The sequence below is a fragment of the Notolabrus celidotus genome, chromosome 2 (assembly GCF_009762535.1).
Source record: "Notolabrus celidotus isolate fNotCel1 chromosome 2, fNotCel1.pri, whole genome shotgun sequence".
In the NCBI taxonomy this organism is placed as follows: Eukaryota; Metazoa; Chordata; class Actinopteri; order Labriformes; family Labridae; genus Notolabrus; species Notolabrus celidotus.
In genome coordinates this window covers 19,217,167-19,235,164 of record NC_048273.1, presented here as the reverse complement: position 1 = coordinate 19,235,164, position 17,998 = coordinate 19,217,167, and positions in this window count along the sequence as shown.

The following is a 17,998-nucleotide window of genomic DNA, read 5'->3' as shown; positions in this document are numbered from 1 at the left end:
GTGGGGGACGAGGATTAGGAGCTGGGATGTCTGGAGAACGGATGATGTAAAACCATCTTAAATTAACAGAGGATGTAGTCTAATTTTATATGAACACACAAACATTTAATTTTGTTTTTAATGATAAATGAGTGTTCAGTTCTGTTGCAACCACATGATGTAAACAACATTAAAACCAACCAAAGAAATTTCCATTGATCCTGTTTTGACATTGCGACATACTCCCCACGAACACAGTCACAGCTGGAATTCTTCCACACACTAAAACACCAACCACTGCATGCTGGTACCCCTTTTCACTTCATCCCCGTGAACATGGCTGCTCATTGTTCTGGGGGAAAATGCAGCAGGCTGTAGAACCAGCCCTCAACATGCAGGATGATTTGTAGTGTGCTGCAGAAGCTCACAGGGAGTCTCACACTCATTCACTGACACCATGAAACACAGGGAGAGATGGGAACACAGAATTAGACCCTGAGGAGGTTTGAGCTCATTTTCAGTATATGCATGTATGTGTGTCTCTTGTCTATTTCTTTTCTCCCTCCCTCAGCAGGCCCTCCCTCATCCTCTAAACAAAACCACATTTTTGCCAAGCAGTGATCTAGCTACAGTGAAAACACACCACTGTCTGTAAGCATTATATTTTCAGAGCCTGGGGAAATACTTTTACTAGCTCTTTCTCCCCCACTCACTTGTCTCCCATCACTGTTGGGAGTGTGGCAAACATATATGTAAACTCTCTCACACACACAGACACACTACATGCCGACCACGAGTAAACACACATGGCTTCAGAGGCAGGCTGCATATATGGCCCAAGAGCAATGTTTGCTAGCGATGTCTGCAATTTTTCATTTCAATTGACAACTTTTTTGCCTGTTCTGGATGTTTACAGAGTTTTGGCACTCTTGTTTTGGAAGGTGTTTAAGTTTGATATTTCTTTGACAGAAGTTTGGTGAGCATTTTTGGGTCTACATGGCCAATCTATTCGTTTTACAAAGACCAGACTGATTTTTTATTATAGCATTTGCCTGGTCCAGTAGGAGCAGTAATGTTTGGGCTCTGAAGTTTCCTTGCTGCTGAGCTTGGGGTCCCTCTAGTAGCTCACATGATATAAAAGATGACAAGCCAGTACAGAAACCAGAGGAGGATTGCATTATTCTTACATGAACACTTAGTAAGACGCCCCTCAAATCCCACCCGACTCACTTTCCATGTAAGTCTGCTTTGATCAAAAGTATCATCAATTTATAGGGGAGATATTGTGACTCAATGGCATTGTTACTAAGATAATGTGTACTTCATCTTTAGACTACTTTCTGAAGTGATGCCTGATCTCTCCCTGCGCTAATATAAAGATCCAGAGTCTGAAAGGGGCTTTTAGACTGTCTTTAACCCAACTAGGAGAGCCATGACTGAGCCAGATAACTTCCATGACAGCCTCTCTGCAGGGAGAGATTCATGGCCGGAATTAGTCATACTGTTACTGCTGTCCATGAAGGTGAACTAGTGCGTATGTGGATTATTTGAGACAGGATTGTGCTTGAGGAGCTTAAATTAAAGGATTTAAACTTGTTTCCATTACTTGTTTTTCTATATAGCTATGCATTAAGACTTTGGTTGGCCCTACTGGGGCACAAGAATGTAAAATATAATGCAGCTGAAGCCGTTATTTATGCTATGTAGAGGTTCCCACAGCCTTACTATATACAGAACCAAATTTTTTTGTCTTAGGGAGGGTTTGTTACAGACACATAAAAATATATTTTGACCTCAAGGTAGACCCCTTTAAAAAGATGTAAAGTGATATGCGTGTATAGAATACTCATACTTTTATGAGTGTATTCAAATGGTGTTCAAATGTGCAGTAACTCTACAATGGCTCGCCTCAGGTCTGGTGAGAGATATTCCATATGGACTTCTTGGAAATCACAGGTTTTTCACAGGTGGGTTGGTTGGATGCACACCAAGGAAATTATGCTAAAGCTACAAGCTAGTGTAAACTCAACAGACCTTTGAGAAATGGACAAAGATGAATAATAATATGTCAAGAGGAGAGAGAAAAGCTCCAAGGTTCAGTTAATGCTTGTTTGAAACAACAGGGTCAAAAGATAAACAGGGGATTGTTTTAAGGATTTATTTTCATTAAATGTAAGCTAAGCAAGTCAAATGAGGCAACAATGAGGCAATGATGAGGCTCACTGGAGCTTCAAAGCGCTCAAATGTACATCACTGACTGTCAGAGTTCCCATTTTCCACGCTGAGTCTAAACACTTGCCGACTCTCTGGCTTGTAGTATGTTTTGGCAGGGTTTAACCTTAAGTTCATGAGAGCGTGGAGGTGTGTGTGAGTGTGTGCAAGCAAAGTGCATGTGTGTGTATATGTATGTGTATATTAAGGTGGGGCTGAGGGTTTAGAGGTTGGTCCCATGGTGTCTTCATGGTCTTGGGGTTTTGCGGTAGGAGCCTGTCGGGTCAGGGTGGAGTGTGACTGGGTCGAGAGATGATCCCAGCTGGGGAATCCTGTGGTCTGCTAGTGGTTTTTCCTGGGTGGATGGAAACATGATCACTGCACTGCACACACATTAAAACACACATACACTCAACAAACACAAACAAACACACGCAAGCTCAGAGAAAGCAGAACATAGCAAGTATTTGAGGATGTTTTTTACTCAGCTGTGGGAAATACATGATTCTGACTGGTCAAAACATCATAACATAGGTGATCACTGATTCTTTCTTAAGCACCCACTCCCTATACAACACATTCCCATAGACAGACAGACGGACGGACGGACGGACGGACAGATGGACAGACAGACAGACAGACAGACAGACAGACAGACAGACAGACAGACGGTCGACAGACAGACAGACTGATTGATTGATTGATTGATTGATTGATTGATTGATTGATTGATTGATTGATTGATTGATTGATTGATTGATTGATTGATTGATTGAAACCCCCCCTCATTTTACTTGTGGCCCTTTTCCACTACACAGTTCCAGCCCTACTCGACTCGACTCAGCTCTACTCGACCCGACTCTACTCGGTTTGGGTTTCTTTTCCACCAGCCCGAGAACCGTCTCACGGTGGGCGGGGTAGTCATAACACAGCTGCGCGAAACTGCGTTCACGTCATTTTGAACACAACACAAACACAACAATCACAAACAATGGAGGACATGGAGGCAATGGTGTACTAGCTGCTCGGTCTGTGGCCGAGTGAGAGAGGAAGGCAAAAGAAGAGCAAAAGAGTACTGATGGCGTTTTTTAAAAATGGCGGGTTTGATTCCTGTGTTGAGCGCATAGGTTGAGCGTCATGCTCATGACTCTTTGGTGACGACATTCTCTGACCAATCAGTGGCTGGCAGTCCATCGACGTCATATTTTAGGATTGGCTCGGCTCACTTGGAACCAGAGCAGAGCAGGTACGAAAAGCTGGTATCTGACACGAGGTACCACACCCGTGGAAACGCAACACAAACAGAGTAGATTCGAGTCAAGTCGAGTAGAGTAGGGCTAAGACGGGCCGGTGGAAAAGGGCCATTAGTCTTTGTTTGCAGTGTTTTTCCTGGTTAACCCTTTCTTCTTGTCCCTCACCTCTAGGTCCAATTTTCGTTCCGTCATACCTTCCATTTCTTGCCTCACCTTACCAGCAGCACAACTCCGTTCAGCTCTGTAAAGACCTGGCCTCGTGCAGCTGTGTGCCCCGGTGATGCAGTGGGAGAGGAATGTCGAACTTCAAAGTATAACATGAGTGGAGACAAAGAATGGCAGTGTTCTAGGGGGGATGAGAATATGTGATCTCATAAAACAGCACACAAACACATTGGTCCATTTTATGCAGGGTTAGGCTGCAGAAGAAGATGGTGAGGATGATGAGGTGGAGGGAAGACCTGCCTCACATGTCCCTTGTCTGCTCGGTGGGAACCAGGAGAGGAAGAGGCGAGTGTACACGTGATGTTATTCCCCAGTGGTGAAGCGCAGTGTAACCCTGCACAGCTTGTTTGTCATCGAGTACATGACTGTTAAAACATACAGCCAGGAGAAGGATGGAGAGAGGTTGATGTTTGTGAGTCTTTGGTTTAAGTGGGCCACAGACTTCCTGGATAAGAGTTTTGAAATTCCATAACCCATGTAAGTGAAAAAGACAGAGGTTGGGGCCCCTGAATAAAGAAAGAAATGAAAAGAGAAAGGAGGCAAAGAGAGAAATGTAGCAAGAGTCCAAGAGAGCGGAAAGAATCCTCAGACTGCTTGCTAACAGTTTGAGAGGCTAATGGCTTTCAGATGTGCTCGACTTCCATTGTATTTTCAAAGGAGCATAAAACATTCCCTCTCAGAGGAATCCAAACAACGGCTGGAATTCACTGACTAAAAACTCACAGCAGTTAAGAACTGAATGTTTATCCCATGTTTGCTCATGTTACAAGTATTGCGTGTTTCACATCCACAAACAAGCCAACATTTCAAATTACCTTTCATTTTGGGGTTCCATAATTTCTCGAATGTTGATGTTTTCTCTTTGGGAGTGCTGCCATGGGTGCATGGAGCTGGGCGGGGGTGGTGCTCTCCCTATTTCCTGTTCAAACCTTTGGGGGAGCGGGGACTTGGATGAGGTGAGGTCATTTCTCGCTCCAACTGTAAAGTTGACTGCAGTGGGGGGTGCAATGCAGTGCGGTAGTTTCCCTGACAACTCTTAGCCAAATACTTGTTAAATCTGCAAGGTGACATACCGGGGACTCCATTTATCATAACTTTTATGCTATTATATTGTCATTTCAGTCAGAGATATGCATACTAGAAGAGATAACACATAAAAAGCTACCTTTCTGCCAAATAATTGGATGAAAGGGTCCATACAGATTGAGATCTGTCTATTAGGTACAAGGAGACAAATCGTATTTGTTTTATCTAATGTGTTTAATTTAACAGTTTAACGCTAAAATATGAAAAACAACCATTTACTGTCTAATGTAATTTGCTAAATTCTGACTTTGGACCACTTATTTCCTCGAATCTTTTGGGGCTGCTGGGCAACTTGCAAACTGATAACTGAGATATTAACTCTCCTCTTAGTCCCAGCTTCCCTCCTTGTCCTGCTCAATGCTTTCTTAAACCAGCTTTGTTTTAAGATCAGACCCTGTGCACTACTATTTCAGGGTGTAGGACCTGTTAAAGCTGGGGTTTATAGTCAGATTTAGATACACTTATTGTTATACTGGTTGAAATCATCTTTATGTCCCGATGGCAGTCAATACAAAATGTGTTCTTAAAAAAGAGCGAAAAAAAAGCTGCTCTCTACAGCCGGAGTAAACGTTGGAAAACACCAACCAATCCATGCCATCAGGAGCCAAATTATGAAACCAATCAAATCCCGTTCTACCATTCGGCCGCCTCCTGTGCATACATTTCATGTTTGTTTGTGCACAAACGATGTGCTTAGGACCAGTTTGGAATCAGTCACGATCATATGGTCGCGAAGCAGCAGCGCTTGGGCATGTGAGCGGGGGCGTCGTTTTGGAGGAGCTCCGAGTGGAGGGTGGGAGGGGTTAGATGGAGTCCTGAAGAAATGTTACGTTCAAATTCATGCTAGTTTTCCTTGACTACCAACCCTAGCTTTAACAATACAAAAACTTGTAAACTATTGAACTAGCCTTCATCCTTAGAGTATTATCTCTTGTACAACTGATGCTCTGGCTGTGTCCAAAGCCACATAACTTACTACTGCTATCTACTTCACAGTCAATATGCTGCTTACAAAAAATGCACACCCACTCAGCATCATATTCCAGTCCAAGCTACAATGGCTAAGATAGCATCTCTTAAAAAGGGAAGCTAGCATATCATACTCTGCCGTAAAGAGAATTTAATGGAAATACTAATATTTGTTACATACAGCTACGTAGTTATTCTAGTACATTTATAACAAAATTTAAAAAGTTTTATGTAACTTGTTGCTGGTTGGTGAGCTACGCTATTGTTAAGTTTGAGGGACAATGCATTTTGGGGCAGTTGAGTATGACTGGTGAGTTCCTGCCCCATAATAAAACACTCTGGCCACTTAAGTGCACATTTGGGAATTCTCGCATAGTAAACATAGCTTACCATGAAATTGCATTGCCATCATACTCAATGCAACACCATACTTAGTATGATTAGTAAAAATGGTTTATAAAATATGATGTTATACAGCTTTTGGACAAAGTTATATTTTTTGTAGCTTATCAAAGCATGGAAAGGGCTAATTGTTGCCCCTTGTGAACGTTGGAAGTGAAAGGTATCCGGCAGTACTGGTTCTCTTTCTTTTTTTTACTGTGTTTGCATTTTATGTAGCGTGAATACATAATACCTGTTGATTACCTTTTGTGTTTTATATTTTGTGCTTGTTCTAGTCTGGTTCTCAACAACCATTGAGTATCAGTTGCTGTTTTCCATCCTGTGGCCTTAGGGGGCAGTAAAGAGCTCAGCACAAAACAAAAGGCAAAGAAAATGCACATCAAGAAATCTCAGTGACGTGACATGAAGGTGAGGTTTTTAAGACAACTGGCTACATTTGGCTGGGAGTGTGTAACCAACTTCTGTATAAAGCTATTCAATAACTTACTTTAACTCATATATTATAATGCCATTTCTAATAAAACTCTCCCAAATTTTTTCCCAAGCCCAGTCTCTGCGGTCCATACAGGGTGTGGTCCTCCAAACTGAGTTATGCCACTGAGTTGAAAAGGAAAAGGGTGAAAAATGAGGCCCAATCCTCTGTCTCCCCACAGTTTACTGTTGAAAGGGGGGATGGGCAGCAGCGCCGAAGGAAATGGTGTCTGGGTCATGGAGCAATATATCAAGCAGAACCTGATTATAACTTTGATATCTCCTTCCTCCTTCCTGCTCTTAAATGTGTTCACTTTAGCATGTCTTAAACATGTCATGTTAATTCAAAGGGAGCCTTAATTTGCACAATGATGAACTAAACACACTGTAAATAGATGTAGAATTGGAACTAACTGTAGTGTTATTTCTTAAATGAATTCCATTCATGTAAAAATTAAAAAGGTTAACATCTACTCAGAGGGATTTTGTATCCATATGGCAGTATTACATTTAGAATTACACCTTTAATCCCAAATGAATCCTTACATTTTAGCATAAGCTTTGCTCTGCAGTTCCTTAGGGCCTTGCAAGTTCAATTACATTGGAAATATCTTTAATATACTATAACCATTAGATGTCCAAAACTAGCATATTGTTTTGAGAGGAGATGCCTTGAATGTCATAAAAGTTACCTTGAATCTCTGAACTCATTTACCCTGTTACTGATATCATATACTGTTGAGAATGTTTTCTGACAATCCCATAAAGGACATGTCTGAGCTGTACGAAAACACAGAGATAACATAATTCTGGTATAAATATTTGTTTAATGGTAAGACAACTTTTGCAAGATTTTCCAGGAAAAGTGATTCATGCGGCATTGTTAAACATGGCCTGTGAAGTGGCTGTTTTTTTGGCACAGCGATGTGTTACTGTAAAGAACTGCAGTGCAGCTTTGGTGGATCAAGTGTTGTCCAAAAGCTAACATGACCAACTCAGACAGATGTATCCCATTTTTTCTTCAAGTTCTTATATAAACACATCTGATCTGCACCCTGCTGAACTCCTTGACCTTGCATGTGATCATAAAAACGGGTCCATATTCAGTTTTCAACACTTGATATTTGGTGTCCAGTCAATGCATTGCTAAAAAATCCTTGGATGATCACAGTGGAGACAAGGGAGCATGGAGTTACTGACATGAGTTATTATAGACATTCCAGGACATTTCAGAGGCCAACTCTTAAGACTTGATTGTATGATTTCATGAGATCAGTATCCCTAAGTGTCTTATGGGCTCTGGTTAAAGTGATGAAATAAGGTTGTGAGCAGCGAAGAAGTTTCTCAGAGAAAAGTCAACTCATCAAAATTGCTGACTTTTCCTGTCTTTCTTTAACTGGTGTATCATCTCTTTTGTAAATAACCAGTGTGTTTCTATCAGCTTCCATGTCAAAACACATATTTTTCATAGTTACAACAACATTGAGTGCTGCAAAACAACTCAGAATAAACAGTAAAAGCTCAATACATGAGATCATACACCAAAGGGAGAAAAACTTCACTTTGATAAAGATTTTTTGATAAATTCAATATGTGCCCTGACAGCTCTTGGATGTCCACAGAGGTTTGTGACCCAGAAACTGGAAGTAATCAAAGTAAAATGTGGGTCTAAACATATCACACTTCTGATGAGTGCAGGCAAGATTGACCAGTTTTCTCCATCTGGACTCCTCTGCTGTTACAAACACATTTCAATCACTGTCAGCCGAGAATAAATGTTTATCCATAAGTGTGAGCTTGGTGTCTGCAGAACAGGTGAAGATAGCAGGAAATCAGATCATCAAAGCCAAAGATTTAACATACACACATCCACCAATTTATTTTACATCTTTCCAACAAACTAAGCTAATTTCTTAATTAAGAATTAGGCCACTTAACCCTCTCACATATGTTTTGGTCCTGCCGAAAACTAGACAGGTTTTGGAAATTGATATTTTTACAAATGTCTTCCAGATATCCTTAAAACCTTCTTTTTTAACTGCAATTTTTGGAGTTGCACCACCTGATCTACATCTCAGCCGCCAGGCAAAGATTATGATAGTGTTTGGGTCTCTTCTGGCACGTCGGCAGATGCTGTTTAAATGGAAAGAAAAATATCCTCCAACTTTCAAATCATGGATAAATGATGTTATTCATCATTTGAAATTTGAGAAAAAACGTTACACCACGAGAGGCAATGCCCAGAAATGTTATGACATCATAACATAGATATTATAAATTAGAGCTGATGACCCAACAACATTCCAGTTAATTAATTTAATTTCTACTATTTATTTATATACTTATTTATTTATGAATTAGTATATTCTTATTTTGTGTGTACATGCATACGTGTGTATGCATTTATGTGTGTATATTTGTGTGTGTGCGTGTGTATGTATGCATATATGTATCTTGTTAATTTCATTTATTTATTCATTTTTATTTATTTAATTTAGTCTTCTCACGATTTATTTTTTTTAAGTTTTTATTTACTAAGTAAGGTACATTGGTAAAGGGGCTCTGTTGGAGCTTTGGGGGTTGGGGGAGGGGGGTGTTTCACTGTTCAAAAAATGAGACATCATTGTTGAATATGTTTGTTTGTGTATAACTGTCAAAAAAAACATAAAAAGACCTTGATCAAAAAAAAAGAATACGTCCAGCTTAGCCTCACTTGGCTTGAGCACAGAAACTATCAACAAGGCATATGTTTATCTATTTGTGTGTTTTGCCATCTTGTATTTGTGCATGTGTCTGTACACATACATGTAGGAGCAGGGTGTGTGTCCTTGTCTTGCCGTGTGTTGGTTAGAGAGCCACAAAAAGCCCTTTTATGAGTGTGGAACTCTTGTAAAGCAGGTGTACTGAGACAAATGGGAGAACAGGATGTCCAGCTAGCAGCCAGCCTGCTGCCCTCTCTTGTCTTCTCTGCTGCTGCAGCACTGTGATCATTAGAGGTTTAGACAACAGATGCTAAGATACTTGAAACATCCTCTTAACCTACCTGCCTATCAGCATTCCTTCCACCTTTCATCCATCCCTCCAGTCCTTCCTGCTGTTGTCTCACGCTCCTCTTTTTTTTTTTCAGCTGCAGCTGTTTTCATGTGGGAGGGATCACAGAGGTGAAGAGGAAAGCAGAGGAGGGGCAGATCTGTAATGTAAGTGTTTGTGTGTGTGTGTTTGTGTTTGTGTGTGTGTGTGTGAAGACAAGTCAGATCCTGGAAGAAAAAAAGTGAAGATTCTTGGAAGAAATCATCACTTTGTGCTGCATTTAAGCGCAAGCTAAACAAAATATATACAGTGTAAACTCTATTAAAACAAATCGAGAAAAGGCCTCTCTCATCCTCTGTATGGGAAACTGAAGTCACGTCCCTCTATCAACACAAACAAATCCTGTTGTTCCCTGTGACTGTCTGTGACACATTTGTTTAGGGTCAAAACCTCTATTGCTGTGAGACACGCATACGCTCTGAAGCCTATTAAAGCTGAGTATCAATGGACCACCCAAGAGTTTAACACAAACCCCCAAAAAAGAGCAAAGGGTGGGTAGTGTAGGAACAGAGCAGAACATACGTAGTGACAAGAGGGAAGATCTGAAGATCTAAAGAGATGATGAGTCAATTTTCACGCTCCAAACTGCAAACATACACAAATGGTCCCATCACATATGCCTACACACTCGACACTGTTTGGTCAATACTGTTGTGCTCACTGTGTCTGAGGGCAGTTTGGTAGGATGCCTCAGGTGGCCAGCTGTGTCTGCTACATCATGACACTGTTGTTTATACACATTACTTCAGAGCTCATTTATCTATCTTGTTCATGGGTCAAAGAGATCTTCTTAGAGCTCCTGTGAGAAGCTTTTAGCTGCTTACAAAACAGTCTGAAGTTAACATTGATGCCTCTGTATGACCTTCAAAAGCAAACCAGACCATCAGCACTAGGCCTGATCATTTCTATATAGATTTTTACTACCTAAAACTGCTGCCAGGGGTAAGTGGGGTCAGCCAGGGTGAATGGCATTTTCTCATGTAAGATTCACAGAGAGTTAAACATTTGACAGCTAAAATACAATTGTATAACATTATACTTCAGAAAACACTCTTATACATGTAGAAATAAATTAGCCCACTTTGTCCAGAGGGGCTGCCACAACAGACGCAAACCAAAAGTTCCTCAAAGGAGCTTTAATTCCTCAGGAAAGTTCACTCCAACTTCTTGATTTTGTCGCACTTCTTTTATATTCACTCATATGAACTCATTTTTGCTTACTCTGAAAAAAAGGTGCAATGGTTTAAATTGTTGCAGTGGTTGTATATTATTTTAAAAATGATGGCATACTGTGCATTACACATATTCAAATTTACAGTTGGATGGACAGTATTGTGTTATTCTAAATGTAACAAGACCCCCCAAAAATAAATCAAGAATAGCTATAACAACTCCTCAAATCTAGTTAACTAAACTAGGTTGGAAGGTTGGTTTTTCATTTCATCTCAATGCTGTGATTATGGTTTTTTTTATTAGGAACACTGTGCTAAAGTTAGTGGCTATATCTTCATAAAATCTTTAATAGTTTTTTTTTTGTGTGTTCTTGGGACTTCCTTTCAGCAGTCACAATCCCAATTCCTAATGTGCTTTGCCACACTCCATCTCTGCACCAGATTCTGAAAACCTGAAATCTGAAACCCCTTCATCTACACACTCTTGTACCCTCTTGCCTTCACTTGGTAACAGGGTGAACTAGGAAAACATGGACCCAGTAGATGTGGTTTGTTCTGTTGAAGATTTTTTGTTGTTGTTTGGGGCTATACATCTAGTCTTGTGCATTACTCCTAAAATAATTGTGTTGGGCACAATCTATGACCCTTATTCAATATTTGCTGCAATGCCTGGGCTAGCACTGGGGCTACCTGGACCAAAGGAGGAACTAACAACCACTCTTACTGTCCTGTCTGCACCTTACAATAATGACCCGCAAGCTAACCTTTCCCCAGCCAGCCTCCAATCTTCACCTCTATTTGTTAACTTTCATCCTGCAGGTTTCAAGTCTGCTCCCTTGTCTGCTATCCATCAGCTAGGTTTAAGCATGCTAGTCTCTCTTCGGGCCAGCCCCCAAACGGCTGCTTGTTTGCTACCTGGCTATTTTCTGCCTGCTTATTACAAGCTAGTTATCTCACTGGTTAGTCTGCTACAGGCCTTTCCTGAGTATACTCTAAAGACCCCTACTTTTTCTGATGCTAATTAAGCCTGTGTTAACAGTGTGGTGAATCACCTTTACATCTATACATTAGCTGGGTAATGTACCTGCCTGACCCTTTTTGCAGAGTTAAGTGGAGTCCTCAAAAAGAAGATATGGTCAGTCTATCAACCTCTTTTGTTGTATCCCTAGAGATCCAGCTTCCCAGTGCCAAACACACTCAGCTACAAACCACTTGTCAGTAGCCGCATGCTGACTCCTTACCGTGTCCTCTTCCCCTGCCTGGCTAAAACCTCCTGAAGGATCCCCTTCACCTGTCCTCACTGAGCCTTCACTCTCTTCTTCTGTTGCTAAGAAGCATAAATGTACTTTGTTTTTACACTTACAGCTGGGATTGGTAGTCAGATTTAGATAAACTTTTTGTTATACAGGTTGAAATGATCTTTATATCCCGATGGCAATCAATACATAATGTGTTCTTAAAAAAAGAGTGAAAAAAAGTCGCTATCTACAGCCAGAGAAAACCTGGGAAATCACACACCAATGCCTGGCTTTAGGAGCCATTATGAAACCAATCAAATCCCGTCCTGCCGTTCTGCCCGCCTCCTGCGCATACATTTCATGTTTGTTTGTGTTTTTAACTTTCACTATGATAATGTTTTGGTGTTTTCTTACCACTGAGTGAGACATGAGTTGACGTAGAGCAAAACACAAATGATGTGCTTAGGACCGCTTTGGAATCAGTCACGATCATATGGTCGTGAATCAGCGGCGCTTGTGCATGTGAGCGGGGGCGTCGTTTTGGAGGGGGGGGGTGTTAGACGGACATGCTACATTCAAATTCATGCTAGTTTTCCGTGACTACCAACCCTAGCTTTAACTCCTGGACCTACCCTGCTACCTGCCTGCTGTTTCCTGTAACAAGTTTACTTGTCTGTCCAGCTACCAGTAGCCTACCTACCTTTCAGATTTCAAACACACAATAAATAACAGTTCTCTGTCTGTATTTGGATCTTACTTGTCTGCTTGTACTATTCTGCTTAACTGATAAAAAAGCTAAGCTATGCACAGCTATGAGAATGCTTTCAAGAAGTTTGTATATCAGTATTCACATCTTTTGAATTTTTTTTCTATCATATTCAGATATTAAAACTACCAGTGCTAAAACCTGCTTTCCCCTTTCATACTTTTGTACTTAGAAGGACTCTTTGCACAGCTGGATCTCAGCATGCACAACCTAGTTATTCAGCCAAGTGTTAACCGTGCATATGCACATGGAAAAACTTGGGGAGGCAACGTTACACCAGAGGAATGCAATGTAGCATTTCCTTTTGGCCATAATCAATTACACAATAACAAAACAGAGGATAATAAAAGAGCCAATTGGCTAATGATGTCAGATCATTTTGTAAAGGAGCTAGTAAACACAGCACATGCAACATGTATATGCATTTCCCACCTCAACCCATTTGCTCATGGTTTTCTATTTAAATATTTGCTCTCTGAGTTAAAACAAGAGGTTGCCATCACTTAGACTTCAACATGTGTCTGCTTGGCATTGACAAGTGTAAGCATGCTCAGATGGGCTGTGACTGCTTGTCACCCAACTGCAGCTCCCACACGGGGTGCTTTGAAGTGTCGCAGGCCCCCCACATGGAGAAAGCAGCACTGTAGGTGTACAAGCAGACAGGCCTGGGGGTTGAAGAGGGTTTTTTGTCGGGATTAAAGGCAGTGCTGTGGCAGTCCAGCTGTTTGTTCTACCGTCCCCACACGAAAGAAAGACACAAGAGCTGCAAGAGTCAATATTTGTTTCTGTGTGTGTGTGTGTGTAGCTAAGACTGAGATAGACTCATTGAACTCTTCAGAGAGGTGTGTGTGCCAGTTCATCATTTTTGTGGTTCTTTGAATTCTTGCTTCTTCAAAGCCGTGAAAAACACTTTTGAAATGGTTCCTTAATATGAAGTAAACTTGGCCATCTATTCTCCGAGACTTCCTGTAATGTTGCTGGAAAAGCTAAGAGCTGAGAAGTGAGTTTGGAGGTGTGTGGTCTTTCTGAGGAAGTGTGTGTAATGCTTTCTATATAACATGGTCTCCAACATCTGGTACTAGTTGAAGGCTGGTGGTTGGCCCTGTGAGTTTGAAAGTCTCCACTGCATCATCACACTGTTTAGCTTAATTTGAATACTTTACTCTATTTTGCGTCACCAACTGAAATAAAGACTCCACATGTGGGCATTGTAGATATCACAGACTTGTGTACCAGACAAAGCTTCTGTCAAGGAAAACAATTTGAACTTGGCAATAAGATTAATCTTGTCAGAAGGTTGAAAACAAAATGCAAGACAGTTCTTGACGACTGCTTTTGTGTCTTTTGTGTCTTTTGCAGAATTGGAAAGATAAATGGTCAGACAGTCTTCAACTGAAGGCCAAATGAAATTGTATTTACATTAAAATAAGGGAGGTTATATCAGGTTACAGTAATATCATCCTGACTTGTCAGAGTGGTATAAACATGCATATGAATGTGTTTGATCACAGTAATCTAAGGACTAGCCTGAGGAATGCTGTTGGCTCCGTCAGCATCTCTCTCCAGCCCGTCCATCTTCATTATAGCCGTTCCCACATACTGGTCATGTGATTTACAGCTACGGGCCCCAACTCTGGCGATATAGGGCAAATTCCTGACCGGGATCCGTCAAGTTTTGTACACACAGCGGGAGCCAGAAGCCTAGAAGAGAGGAGAAAAGAAGCGAGGGAAGGGAAGAAAAGATGAAGAGATAAAAAGGGAGAAGGAGAAGAAATAAGATCAGGAATGCATCTCTCGATTTGTCAAGATCACAATAGGTAACAGGGTCTTGCTGTATTGGCGGGTTTATCTTCCTAACAGATTTAAAGGAGATTGTACTTTTTTGTCATAACAATCAATACTTTCTAGGAAAAGAGTGAGAAATAACATCGGTAAGGTCAACAGAGTACAACAGGAGAAGAGGGAAACCACACAGAGCAAGAACTTTCCAAGTCCAGGGTTTGCTCTGAGAAGTGTGAGGTTTTACACTGTTTAAAATCTCCAAAGTATTGTTGACTTAAGACCTCAGGACCATTTCAGTAAAACAGCACATCGAGTGCCTCTGCTGTATACTGTGGTGGCAGACTGACATGTAACACATGTAACACAACATGTTAGCTTTTCGGCTTTTATCCAAGATGTCTTACAGCACATTTCCATCGTGGGAAGCGATGTGAAAGCCAAAACCCATGCTTACTATACAAATGAACAGAACTTTCCAGATGGGATATGTAGCAAGTTTAGCATCAAACAGATTTACAATAACCTTTACACCCTGGAAAATGGGCTGTGTTTGACAAGACTGCTGGGTCAAATTAGGACCAACTACATGCATGAGTTAATCTAGGCCAGCAAGATTGGTTGCTGGTTCCAACAATATGTGATCATCCCAGTAGCTGGTTTATTTTAACTTAAGTACTGGGTATATCCATTAATAGGTTATCATAGTTTCATATTGTCTTACAGTAAAATATTTGAAAAATGCTATTTCAATGTTTTTGTTAAAAGGTAAAGATTAAGAATTAAAGGATACTAAGGTGAGATATTACAAGACTGTCTAGTATTCCTTTCTGTGGACAGGACAGCTAACTTAAGCTAATTGAAACATAGGCAAGGCAAGGCAACTTTATTTGTATGACGCATTTTATACATGAGGGCAACTCAATGTGCTTTACATTAAAGATTAAAAGCATTGGAAACATTCAGACAAGCATAAAATAACACAATTAAAATTTCAAATATAATAAAACAGAAAAGAAAAGGAAAATTAGAAATATATTAAAAATAAAATAAAAATTTGCGTTTAAAACTAGTTAATAGAAGCTAAGATAGGACGGCAGTGGCAAATAAAAAAGTCTTAGTCATTGATTTAAAAGAGGTCAGAGTTGGAGTGGACCTACAGCTTTCAGGGAGTGTGTTCTAGATATGTGGTGTATCATGACTAAATGCTGCTTCACCATGTTTCGTTCTGACTCTAGAGACTGAAAGCAGACCAGTACCTGATGGCCTCAGAGGTCCAGATGGTTCATAAAGTAGCAGCAGATCAGCAATATATTTTGGGCCTAAACCATTCAGTGCTTTATAAACCATCAGCAGGATTTTAAAGTCTACTCTCTGACAGACAGGAAGCCAGTGTAGAGATCTAAGAACTGGAGTGATGTGATCTACTTTTTTGGTCCTTGTTAGGACTCGAGCAGCAGAATTCTGTGTGAGCCACAGTCGTCTGATGGACTTTTCAGGGAGTCCTGTAAAGACACCGTTACAGTAGTCTAGTCTGCTAAAGATAAATGCATAGACAAATTTTTCTCTATCCTGCATAGGTGGCTACTTGCAAATATCTGGTCAGTTAATCTCAGTGTATCCTTGAACCGCAAGTCTGCTTGCCATCCTTTAGTTATCTTTAGTTAGCCAAAAGAAGGCAAACTTAAGGACGGCTAACTTTAAACTAAGCTAACAAAACACTATACTAAAATTAGCTTAATGCTAAAAGAACACAGTCATTTAAGCACAATTCTACAAACAAATATTACTCATGACGTAACAGTGGGCAAAAGTTAAATCTTACATTTTCCTTTTCCCCAGCTTGCCTTTAAATGTTCAGTATGGTGTGCACTGCTTCATCAGTTATAAAAGAGCCTAAAGTTGACAGCTGACACACAGTTGACCTAGCAGTAGATTTAAATTTGTTCTGTCAGGTTGAAACAGTCGCCGTTGCTGACCCAACAGTTAACCTAACAGCTGGATTACACTAAAACTCTCTTGAAACAACCCAAAAAAATGACCTAAGAGGCTCAAAGCACCATATGGGTTGTTAAAATAATCCAGCATTTTTTAGCATGTAGCATGTTTGCAAGAAAAACACAACAGCTGTTGCTGTTAATGCTAGATAATAGTGTTGCTGTTGAGTGACCATTGCAGTCATTGTGAATGGGTCACTGTGAAAAAAAGCACAGTCATTACCCAATTAACAATGCACTGAGCTTGTAAAACATGAGATCATGTAAAAGGTGTAGTTTGTAATTTCCTCAAACCACTTCAAAAACTAAAGGAGGTCTGAAAACAGCAGCAACAGTCAAAAGAGTGAAGTGTTGTTGTGAGAATGGAAACAGCAAATCATGGTAGGATAGTGATACGATTAGTTATTATTTTTATGACAATTATAATAAGGGACAGATCAATTCAGGTGGCAGATTCTTTCCTCAGATGACTAGGGGTAAGTAATACCTGCTGTTGGCTACAGCTTTTTTCCACTGGCATTCAAATTATGCACCGAAACCTTACCACCTTTCCATCCTCCTCCACCTTCCACCCCCCACGCCTGCACGCTACTTAGATCCAGCTTGTCCCCTCATCTCTTGTGATCCCAAAAGACTAGTTTTTTTTTACTTCAGACTGCAAAGGAAGCCAGCCAAATATGATGCAGTCTAAGAGAGACCTTAATGGTGGTATGATAATGATAATCATTACTGAAATGCTGATGAAAGATGTGTTGCTGTGAGTAATTCAATGATGTCACTGGAAGACAATGAGAAGCTGAGGTGGAGAGAGGCAGCTGTGCGCGTCTCAACCTGTTAAAGTTAAAGGGACAAGGCTGAGGGCAGCTGTGAAGGAGGATCCACTCTCAGAACTACAGAGGGGTTTAGCGAAGGGGGGTTCTTTTTGAACATTTATACAGGCACAAATTAATATGAGTCTGGTGCTTCTCAATTCTTGATTAGTATGTTGCAGATTGATTGGAAAAGGTAAAGGTTGCAGGACAAATGTTTATGGATGATGGCATGCTGGAATATTAAAACAAAAGCTAAATAAGACCAAAATGAATCTGGACTTCTAGGGGTAAACGTAACATAACAAACAAAGATGGTTCCCATTTTCCTCCGGAGTCTAAATTCTCTGGAATCCAGATTTGTTTTCCTTGTTTCCAAATATTAGTTTGATTGCCCAACAACACATGATTATGAATGGATATTTAAAGCATAAAGCTGGCCAAATATATTCTATATTTATCTTACAAACAATAAACCTGATGAAAAGACTAAAACAAACACTTCACTGAGTCCAAATAAAAAGTATTTCCTGTTGCCAGTGTCTCATGTG